We start from the raw sequence: 11,539 nt of genomic DNA, 5'->3' as shown, positions 1-11,539 counted from the left end.
TTCATAAAGAGGAGAGTCCAAGAGCAGAGGAGAATGTCCATCCTGGAGAGGAGGGTCATATTGGGAGGTATGAGTAACCCATGCTGATGACATAAACATAATTAGAGCAGAGGGGCAGATGCATACTTGCCTAGTTTTGAAAACTATCTTCTGGGAGATTATAGTTGGCAGTAGAATTTTGCACAGTGCCCCATTAAGGGTGTGTGTCATGCTCCACTCAAAGGACGTGGCTAGTTCCATATATATGTGCTTAAATGCTTGTTGCTAGATGACGTGAGTAACTATATGCTTTGGGAAATGTAGCAAGTATTGATAATAACAGCTGCATAAGGTGGGTTAGGAGAAATGGAGATTTCTCCTATTTCAGGGAGTCTCCTGCAGAATACAGGAGGGTAGGAAACTATGGGCAGATGTATTAAGCCTGGTGAATGGATGCATATAAAGCAGCAGCCAAGCAGGCTGGGTTTGAAAAATGACAGGAGCCGATTGGCTGGTTTAGTCAAAAAACAAATTGAATAGACCTCAAACAATTTTCAGCTGCATTCGATGCTGATTCTATCCTGATCCGCAGCATTGAAATAGAAAAATAGACTGTGCAGGGAAGACTATATAGTACATATCTGACTATATAGTCAAAATTGAATGTGTGCACTATTAGATCCTGATTGAATAGAAAGTGAATCACACCGATTAATATGCCTACCCCATAGCAGGCTTGCCTACCCTCCCTGAATGGCCGGGAGGCTCCCAAAAATGCCTGATTCCCATATGTTCCCATACATTGTTGGTCCCACCAGATAGATTTGAGAGAAAAATCTTTAGGTGTGTACCCAGCTTTAGTATGTGTGTATCTTGTTGGACTGTAAGATGCTGACAGCCTAATAGTGGTTTGCTGCAGTGCAAGCATGGAAAACAAAAAACATTGGGTCAGTGGCTATCATCAATGGCGTGAACCCATCTGTATCTCTGCTATCAATGGTAACATCGGTGCACGACCATCAATTGCTTCAAACTGTTGATGACCAATGACCTGCGCTAACTGTCTGCTTCAGTGGCTGCATGTTTGTTACTAAGGTACTTCTGCATTCATTGTAGCCAACAAGTGTGGCAGTATCTGGACGCTGTTAAAATAACATTGTTTCCTAAAAGCAACTAGGCAGTATTAATTTGCTAATAAAATAATATTGGTGTCCAAAAACAAATTTGGATTATCTGGGCACCGTTAAAAAAATTTGTCTCCAAAAAGCAATCAGGCACTGTTAAAAAAATTGTGTTCAAAAAGCAATTTAGCAGTATCTGGGCAAAAGGTCAACATGGCTGTGGTTGACACATGAAAAAGTAGATGTAATTGTTTTGTCTTTTTTTTTTTTTTTTTTTACTTATTCATCCTTTAACATATACGTGGACTCGAATTGGGAAAAAGTACAGTAGAGCTCATTGGTAGCGGAGTGAAGCAGCATGGTGAGCATAGGCGTGCGCACATAGGGGATTATTCTAGTTCACTCGCAAAGGCACAATCACTCTCTAATGGACAAAACCATATGCACTGCAGGTGGGGCTGATGTAACATGTGCATAGAGAGTTAGATTTGAATGAGGTTTGTACTTCAAATTGATATCTATATTGCAGTGTAAATATAAAGCAGCCAGTATTTACCCTTCACAGAAACATTAAAACACCCAAACGTAACTCTCTTTGCACATGTTACATCAGCCTCACCTGCAGTGCACATGGTTTTGGCCAATGGAGAGTGATTGTCCCTTTGCGAGTGAACTAGAATAACCCCCATAGAGTGTTAGCGGTGCACAGGCACCCCCTAATGCTGTGCCCACCCTTATAAACACCTCCCTGCTGCTAGAAACCAGCAATACCTGTTACCAAAGTCTTTCGCTTTTTAGAACTGTATTCTATTAAAAGAAGATCCCATCATTCAATTAGAGTATGTGTGTTTTGGATTGTTAATTGTACTAGACCATTGTCATATCACTACATACCTCAGGGTTGCCGACCCTCCCGGAATTTCCGGGAGTCTCCCGAAAATCGGGGCTCCCTCCCGGCCCCCCGGAAGGGTGGGCAACCCTCCCGGATTCAGGGGGGACCCCCGCTGTCCCCCGGATCGCGGCATTAAAATGCCGCAATCCTCGGGTCTCAGAGGAGGGGGCGGGGCTAAAATGACACAATCGTGTCATTTTAGCCCCGCCCCCTCCACGGAGATCACTGAATTAGCTTGTTTAACTACATGGGGGCGGGGCTTAGTGATGTCACGCTTAAGCCCCGCCCCCTGAGCGGCTACTGAATCTCTCCTCTCCGGGCTTCTCCCGGAGAGGAGAAGAAGAAAGTCGGCAACCCTGACATACCTGCATCATCCATATATGTTTTTGACTTTATTTGCATGTACTGTTACAGAGAGTAATAAGAAGATTAAAAACTGACTGAAATAGGCCGAAGATTATGTTGTGGCTGAGAGACTTTTATATTGTAGTGAGTGCCAATAGATGTTGGTAGACACGTCTGATTGGTGGTGTTAGACACACCCATGGTGCACCCCTAATAAAATGTGCTGTGCACGCCGATGATGGTGAGTGAAGTGGTACAATATTTGGGGGTCCACGTGCTCAGGTATCCACATTGACATAAGAAAATATGAAAAACCCATGTCAACATTTTAACGTGTTGACTTTTCTTGTGTTGACCTTTTGTCACTTTGTGCATGGAGTCCCAATTAGAAATTTGGTACATGTTTAAATGAAATATGGGTGAACGTATATTAAAAAAAATATATAGACAAAAGCAAGCACAGACACTCTAAACAGACATGGTACTTACATTTATAGTAGTGATCACATGTAACCATTACCAGTGCAAACAGCAGTTCCCAGCGTGTGCGTCCCACGGGATTCCTGTGACGTCATGAGGGCGCCGGTGCGCTTGACGGGCCTGTCAGAACAGGGGGGGGCGTGTTTCCAAGGGAGAATGCTTTAAAGAAAGTGACACCTAAATAAAACACACAGTGCATACGAGATGATTAAAAAACACAAATCCACAAACAGGCATCATTGTTCTAAGACAATAGGTACTGTAAGGCATGCATATGAGTTACATCAGCTTATAAATGCATTAAAGTTCAGTGCAACAACTTATAAGAATGCAGCCTTTTGTAGCAAGTATCGGGACAGACGCAAATACTTGACTTGAAGTGTGCCTCAAGACTGTGGGCAGACTGATACCGTTGTGTCAAACAGATTGACACAGACGTGACAACGGGAATTACTGGCAAGGCTGGGTCTAATAGACCGGCATGTTGCGGGATGGTTGGAAGGTGCTGAAGTATTGCGTTTGTGAAGATGGGTGCTCAGCGATCATAAAAAGCAGGTGAATGAGAGCTGTTCATTCAGGCCAAGTGGATGCACAGTTTGCAATCGGTGTATCCATTTTGCCTCACATTTTAGTAACATCTTGTTTCTATCCCCACCTCTTTTTGTGGGTGGTATGCAGTCGATCATTTTGTATCTAAGGGCAGGTAATGTGTGTTTGAAATCCCTGAAATGTCTCGCCACAGGCTGTTCTGAAACTTTGCCTTCTAGTGCCGCTAGCAATGCGTTCTTTGAACTGGGTGGTAGTTTTACCTACATAGAATAAGCCGCATGGGCATTTTATGTAGTAGACTACATACTTGCTGCTACAGGTTAAGTTTTCTGTAGATTTGTTCATTAGCTAATTGGCGGTAAATCTCAGTCTTATAGGGCCTTATTTTGGTTCATTCTTTCTGACAAAATCCTTCTTAGATGGACAAAACCATGTGCACTGCAGGGGGGCAGATGTAACATGTGCAGAGAGAATTAGATTTGGGTGAGTTATTTTGTTTCTGTGCAGGGTAAATACTGACTGCTTTATTTTTTCACTGCAATATAGATCTCACTTTGAAGTAAAACACCACCCAAATCTAATTCTCTCTGCACAAGTAACACCTGCCCCACCTGCAGTGCACATGGTTTTGCCCATCTAAGAAGGATTTTGTCAGAAAGAATGAACCAAAATAAGGCCCATAGTCGGCAGTATTTTGGACCACCAGTCCGCCACCTTTATCAGCCGTCCTGATAACTATGTCGGTGTAGGTGCTTAGACTTTTGAGGGCTGCTTTCTCATCCTGGGACAGGTTATAGGGTAGGTCAATGTTGGAGCAGTTGTTATTGGTGATGATGTTGTCCACATATTCAGTGAAGCTTTTGATGGCTGGGTTGCTGGAGTTGGGGTCAAACAAAGATTTCTTGTGTATTTTCTATGCAGGTATCGGGGTCGAGGGACTTTCTGCGAAGAATTCTCGCAGTCTGAGGCGACGGCCAAACTTAAACAAATCGACTTTATCATCAAAGGGGTCAGGGGTTGTAGTAGGGACAAAAGACAAACCTTTGTTAAGAACACTATGTTCTGCAGCAGTCCCAAACCACAGCCACACTTCCTGACCAGAAAAAATGGTAACTACAAATGTTTGGGTTGCACAACTTGCGTTAATCTAGAGATTGGTGACAATTTCTTCCACCCCCGGACAGGTGAAAAATACAAAATCCGTCATCCCTTAACCTGTAGCAGCAAGTATGTAGTCTACTACATAAAATGCCTCTGCGGCTTATTCTATGGTAAAACTACCACCCAGTTCAAAGAACGCATTGCCAACCATAGATCCGCCATCAGAGCGGCACTAGAAGGCAAAGTTTCAGAACAGCCTGTGGCGAGACATTTCAGGGATTTCAAACACACATTACCTGCCCTTAGATACAAAATGATCGACTGCATACCACCCACAATAAGAGGTGGGTATAGAAACAAGATGTTACTTAAATGTGAGGCAAAATGGATACACCGATTGCAAACTGTGCATCCACTTGGCCTGAATGAACAGCTCTCATTCACCTGCTTTTTATGATCGCTGAACACCCGTCTTCACAGACGCAATACGTCAGCACCTTCCAACCATCCCGCAACATGCTGGTCTATTAGACCCAGCCTTGCCAGTAATTCCCATTGTCACGTCTGTGTCAATCTGTTTGACACAACGGTATCAGTCTGCCCACAGTCTTGAGGCACACTTCAAGTCAAGTATTTGCGTCTGTCCCGATGCTTGCTACAACAGGCTGCATTCTTATAAGTTGTTGCACTGAACTTTAATGCATTTATAAGCTGATGTAACTCATGCATGCCTTACAGTACCTATTGTCTTAGAACAATGATGTCTGTTTGTGGATTTGTGTTTTTTAATCATCTCGTATGCACTGTGTGTTTTATTTGGGATGCAGTTAAAATCCCGGCGGTCGGGATCCCAGCATTCAGAATCCCGTTGCCGGAATCCCGCCCGCCGAAATCCCGACACATTCTCCCTCTGTGGGTGTCCACGACACCCCTGGAGGGAGAATAAATTAGTGTGCCGAGCGTAGTGAGGCACCGGGACCGCTGCGTGGCGAGTGCAGCGAGCCCGCAAGGGGGGGCGATCCACGACCCCCCTTGTCGGGATTTTGGCTGTCGGGATTCTAAACGCCGGGATCCCGACCGCCGGGATTCAGTACTGAATCCTTTTATTTAGGTGTCACTTTCTTTAAAGCATTCTCCCTTGGAAACACGCCCCCCCTCCGGCGCCCTCATGATATCACAGGAATCCCGTGGGGCGCACACGCTGGGAGCTGTTGTTTGCACTGGTAATGTTTACATGTGATCACTACTATAAATGTAAGTACCATGGCCCTTATTCTGATTGACGCGTACTTTACCGCATACTTTCGGATCGCGTCTTTACGGCGTCTGCGCATGCGTGGAGAACGCAACGCGCATGTGCCACGCCTTGACTCCGTACCTGTTCGGCCAAATCCCGTCCAAAACTGTTCCCCGCAATCAGTCGGGAAATATGGGCGTATTATGGGCGTCATGCGGAATGACACATGGGCGTAGTTTCAAAGTGGGCAAAACGGGGCGGAAACATGGGCGGACACGGGGGAGTACACTTATGTTGGGGGGCGTACATTCGGATACCACTCCGAATGCACGCGATCAAAAAGGGAAGAAATGTGCGGTGTCCACAAGTGTACTATTGCTTTGCGGACACCACTCGTTCATGCGGTAGGCGAACGTACGCCTAATGACTACAAGCATTTACACCTGAACCCAATAGAATCGACTCCTTTACTCATTACTCACTAATAGGACGCTTGTCAGTGCTTTAATTGAAACCATTGCACTTCAATTGCTGTAAGGGTTAATGTGTGCAATGCATGTGTTAGGCATGCTTGTAAGGATATATTGGCATCTAATTGATTCCAATTCCAAATAAGAAGTTTTTTATGAGGATAGGTAATTGAATAAGTGGGTCATGTGATGTATTGCAGAAGATACATAATAGTGGGTTGTTTGGCGTAAATACTCCGCTTACGTGCGGTAGCACCGCTTGGCTCCCGTTCGGATGCGGTATTCTCGAGCATACCGTGCAGAATCGGAGTGTTTCTCCCGCACACGCATGGTTTGTATGTCGTCCGTAAACACGCCCTGTTCTTAAAGAGTGAGTCCGTCCGAATGCGGAGGACCCGTGGGCGTTTCTACGGACGATGGCCGCACGCGGCAGAACACCGTGGCGTGCGGATCGCTCCGTAAGAATGCGGGAATATCCGCACCAACCAGAATAAGGGCCCATGTCTGTTTTCTTCATGTCTTGATAAAGAGTCTTGAACTCGAAACGTTGACATTAACCTACCGTTGTGGGTGTCCATTCATTTCTTTGGATAAGTTGTTAGTGAAGAGTGCCTGTGTTTGCTGTTGTCTACATTCATCCCAGAAGGGAATCAGCGCACCTTCCAAAGTTGCTACAGTATCCAGAGTGCCAGGCATTGCATGCTACATATATATATATATATATATATATATAATCTTTTTAAAAACTTGAGGTCAAAGGTTATTAAAAAAATATTTAGTACTACCTTACTAAATTGAAGTGAAAAGATCTAGTCATAAGCTTCAAAATTACACTAATTTCATCTCTGTCTTAGAACTCAAGATCCAGGCAAATGAAAAGACCCCTGCGGCAGTAAATTAGCTTATTTTGTTCATTTTTAAATTGCTCCACCTTCAAAAATATCCAACCTATGATGTTGAAATTTGTTGTAGATTCGTTTTTTCCCCCCATTCTACTGGTACACCAAATTTCATAAATATCGGAGAGGGTCAGTAAAAATGTTATGTTTTTTTTATTTGATTTGATATAGAATGACCCATTGGCCAAATGTAATAGCATCCGAGTTTGACAGCTGTGCGGGATGCCGGAGGCACTCGGATGTTTTTGTAAAGAGGCAGTCATTTACATTGCATGATTTTACTTTGTAAATGATTGCCTCTTTAAAAAATGTCCGCCATCTTGCACAGTCGCCAAATTTGGAGGCTATTACATTTGGCCCCATATGCTAATGATATCATGTTTTTCAAGAGTTTTCAATGCATCAACCTATGCTCAAAATTAAGCGGTCTTGTTTCCCTAAATTGGGACAGGGAGTAAAAACACATTATAAATTTGTAGATTTTAATCCTGCAGAAAAAAATATTATCACTCCAAAGACTTGGTAAGGTTCAAGTTTATTATCATTACTATAGTATTGTGCACAGAGGTATAAAAAAAAATTTCTTTGTTTTCTACAGCATATCATGTAAGCAGATATATCTGCAGAACACAGTGCATAAGTCTCAGTTTCCCCATTTGCTGGGGGATGGCATTTGCTGTGACACGGATGAAGGAACCTGTTGCCCTTGGTAACTGTAAACATACCAGACAGGCTCCAGCTTAGGTAAAGAATTGGTGAGTTACTATTTTTTTTATGCAAGGCTTTTTATGTTCATGCACAGCACCGGTTTGGTTTATTTAGTGAGTTAGCACAAGTATGACTGAAGTCCTTAGGCAGCTGAATACAGCCTGCACTGTGCAAAATAGACTTCATTTTCTCACTATATACACATTTAAATTATTTGCTGTGTGAAGTCTGTGCACTAAAACATGTAATTCTTGTGAAAAATGCTATGCCTGTGTAACCATCCTTATTTGTTCTGTAGTGTTACTTGAAGATTTTTGCAACAAAAATATATATAAAATATAAAGACAACTTTTGGTATTTTGAATTCAACTGGAATTTACAGCCCTGCACATCTACAGTATGTAATAATTGTAGGTCTGACCAGTCTCTTCAATATGTACACCTCAGCGTACAGTATATTATTTATTTACTAACAACTTAATCACTTTTATGCTTGTGTGGAAATTATATATCATAGCTGTAAGCCCCAGCACAGTAGGGGTTAAAGTGGACGCTGTGAGAGGGTTAAAGTGGGAGGGGGGCAGAGGCAACAATTGACAGACAGGTCACCGCGACCTGGGATTGGTAGGGAAGGAGGAAAAGGAGGACCGGAGGAAGAGGGAAGAGCTGGGAGCAGGACGCACGTGGAAGCAGAGCTGAGCGGCAGCGGGAGAAGTGCTGGACGCTGTGCTGCAAGCAGAGAGCCCGCAGAAGAGTCCCCTGTCAAGCGGCGGCGGGTGAAGGGAAGAAGCAGAGAGCCAGCAGCGGGACTCCCTGCCGAGAGAAGAAGACGCGAGCGGAAGACGCGGTGGAGCAGTGACGTCATCGCCGGGCGAGACAGACGCCGGGAGCCGTGGACTGCGCGCAGGAGCGACGCTGACCCCCGCCGACTGCCAGGACGACCAAGGAGCGGGTAAGAGGCGAAAAGGGTACAGCCACAAGCAGCACCAGGCCCCAGCAGCACCAGGCCACTAACAGTAGCCCCAGGCCCCACCAGCAGCACCAGGCCCCAGCAGCACCAGGCCACTAACAGTAGCCCCAGGCCCCACCAGCAACATCAGGCCACAGCAGCCCCAGGCCCCACCAGCAGCATCAGGCCACAGCAGCCCCAGGCCCCACCAGCAGCATCAGGCCACAGCAGCCCCAGGCCCCACCAGCAGTACCAGGCCACAAGCCGCCACAGGCCACTAGAGGCCCCCCACCAGCAGGACACTACAGGGCCACACCAGGCCACCAACAAGCCTCCCCACCAGGTGCCCATACAGGGGGAGAACCGAGTGAGCAGTAGGGGGAACTGCAGAGCCCAGCAGCATTGCAGACTGACAGAGAACCCGACAGCAGCCGGGGCGCAGTGTAGCGGAGTGTGGCAACGCCTGGCGCCCACACTAGCAATCCCGTCGGGGTGCACTGCGACCGGTGAAGATTTGCCCAGACCCAGCGGGAGCTGGCACCGTCTACAGGTACTTTATCCCTGACCTTAAAAGTTAACCCCACTTTCCAAATCCAAGGAAAAGGTTGCTGGACCAATATTGCCACCCGGTGGCCAAAGGATAAAATAACAGGGACTCATAGACATAACTAAATCCTATGCATAGGTTCTTATTGAGGACTGACCGGTCTTAACTAACGATAGTACCCGGGTACATAGGTGTAAGTGTGCAAGTAATATTTCATGATAAATGTGTTAGTGATAATCGTAATTAATCGTCATAGTAGATAACTGTTCTAGAACTACTGTACTGTTGTATTTAAAACAATGTTTGCACTTTGATATTGCGTTATATTGTTACGTGCTGTTCACCCCATTTCAAAGTGCGAAATCAGCTGGCGCCCCTAGTTGCAGGCCCAGAATAAAACATCAATTGAGAAAGTGTGTCGCTTGATTTGTGTACCCATCCTATAGTAAGAGAAGACTCCAGACCGTGAACCGAAGGAGATTAGTGGGACCGATTCCAGACGCATCAAGTGAGGTAATCCCCCTAGCGGTGTCCACATCTTTTCTGGCGTCACGAACAGGATCGCGGTCAACTCGGAGTATAATCTAAACCCAGGATGGAGGCACCCCAGGCCGTGGGTGGGCAGGCACCCGCCGTGCCCCCCAACGTTGATCAACAAGTCGTAGCCCCAGTGATAGCACCCGACCCAGCGGCGACACCTCGTGCTCCCATCACACTACCCTACTACTTCGGGGCCCCATGGATGCTGACCTACAGTGGGGACCCCAACAAGGGCGCCACGTTCACGGCGTTCAAGAACCAACTGAAATCCATGTCCCAACTCTACACCCCGAGTGAAGAACAGAGGGTACAGATCCTAATCGGTCAACTTACGGGCTCCGCCCTCAGCGAAGTCGAATCATGGGAGGATGACCAAAAGACGAACATTGACCAGGTCTTGGATCGGCTGGCCACGATCTTCGAGACCGCCACCCTCCCGGAGTTGAAGATGCAGCTCTACGGACGGAAACAGCGGCCGGGCGAGAGCCTCCGGGATTTCGCCCTGAGTCTGCAGAAGACCCTGAAACTCATCCAAGCGGCCGATAAAGATGAGATTCGTAACAGCGACGAGACGCTCACTATCCAATTCGTAGAGGGAGCGTCGAACCCTAACGTCAAGACTCAGCTGCGGATCCTCAAGATGCAAATGCCGGGCAAGCCCTTCGCAGATTTTAAAAACACCGCCATCTTAACCATCGGGAACCATTCAGACCCCGAGGCGGAGTATCCGGAGATGACGGGGTCTCGAGGCCCCATAGCGACGACGTCCGAACAAGTGGCGCGGCCAAAGGACCGGCCCACCCAGAGTGTCCAGCAGCCAACGGGAAACTCGGACCAATCACTCCAACGTCAGGTAGAAGACCTGACCGTCGGAATGGCTGCCATGCAGCGTGACCTGCGCCAACTAGCCCGGCAAACCGCGCCGAACAGCGGAGGTAATAGATGGAGGACGGAGAGGCAACAATCAAGCCGGAACCGTTGGGACCCGCCTCGAGAATACGGGAGGCGAGCGACCGATCAGTTCGACCATCAGGGCCGACCCATCTGTCGACGCTGTCAAGAAGCCGGGCACGTCGAAAGAAGCTGTCCCTCTTCCGACCGTTTAAACTCCAATGCCCCGAGGGGGAGGGCCGAACCTCGGGGGGAGTCTCTGGAATAGACCCAGATCCAGACAAATGGTGGCCCCAATACATCGGAAGATGCCCTACCCTACCAGTAACCATCAACGGAGTGGAAACCGTAGCAATGGTGGACACCGGATCTCAGATCACCACGATCCAACTGCCGACCCTTCAACGCTACTGGGGAAGTCACCAGCTGTTGTCCCCACCCCCCACCTGGCTCCACCTGATCGCCAGTAATGGACTGGAAATCGCCTGCGAAGGGTACTGGGAGGCCGACATACAAATTGGAGACACGCTACTGCCAAAACAAGGGTGTCTGGTGACCACCACAGATGAGACAAAGGTGGCGCCCATAATCCTGGGGATGAACGTCCTGCAACGCTGCCCCAACGAACTTGTAGCGACGCTGAAGAATCGACTCCCGGCGGCAGAACCACCGAGCCAGCGGGCCTTGCAGAAGACCATCAAAGTTCTCCAAGGGCACCAGAAGTTTGTGAAGGGCACCGGAGAAATTGGGAAGATCCGCCTGACCGACGGAAGACCCGTCAAACTCCGCCCCAACACCGAGACGATACTCTGGGGGAAGGCCCGCTGTGGT

The 11,539-nt window shown here is 47.3% G+C and overlaps 1 protein-coding gene across 5 annotated transcripts in view; it reads left to right on the top strand.

Moving 5' to 3' along the window:
* The window catches only part of FAM227B (family with sequence similarity 227 member B), a 411,735-nt gene that overhangs the window by 835 nt on the left and 399,361 nt on the right, over positions 1–11,539 (top strand). The window contains exons 1-2 of one of the 5 annotated variants that reach the window (XM_083183951.1): positions 60–1,074; positions 7,672–7,828. The exons of 1 other annotated variant lie outside the window; for it this stretch is intronic. The gene's annotated coding sequence lies outside the window, so the exon portion shown is untranslated. Of the gene's footprint in view, positions 1–59; positions 1,075–7,234; positions 7,829–11,539 lie in introns of those variants that run through there. 3 more of the 5 variants (XM_083183954.1, XM_083183952.1, XM_083183950.1) reach the window with 3 other exon arrangements.

This window comes from Crinia signifera, chromosome 4 (assembly GCF_055691185.1).
Source record: "Crinia signifera chromosome 4, ASM5569118v1, whole genome shotgun sequence".
Classification (NCBI taxonomy): domain Eukaryota; kingdom Metazoa; phylum Chordata; class Amphibia; order Anura; family Myobatrachidae; genus Crinia; species Crinia signifera.
The sequence above is the reverse complement of the archived record's forward strand: the minus strand, read 5'-3'. Positions and strand labels throughout refer to the sequence as shown.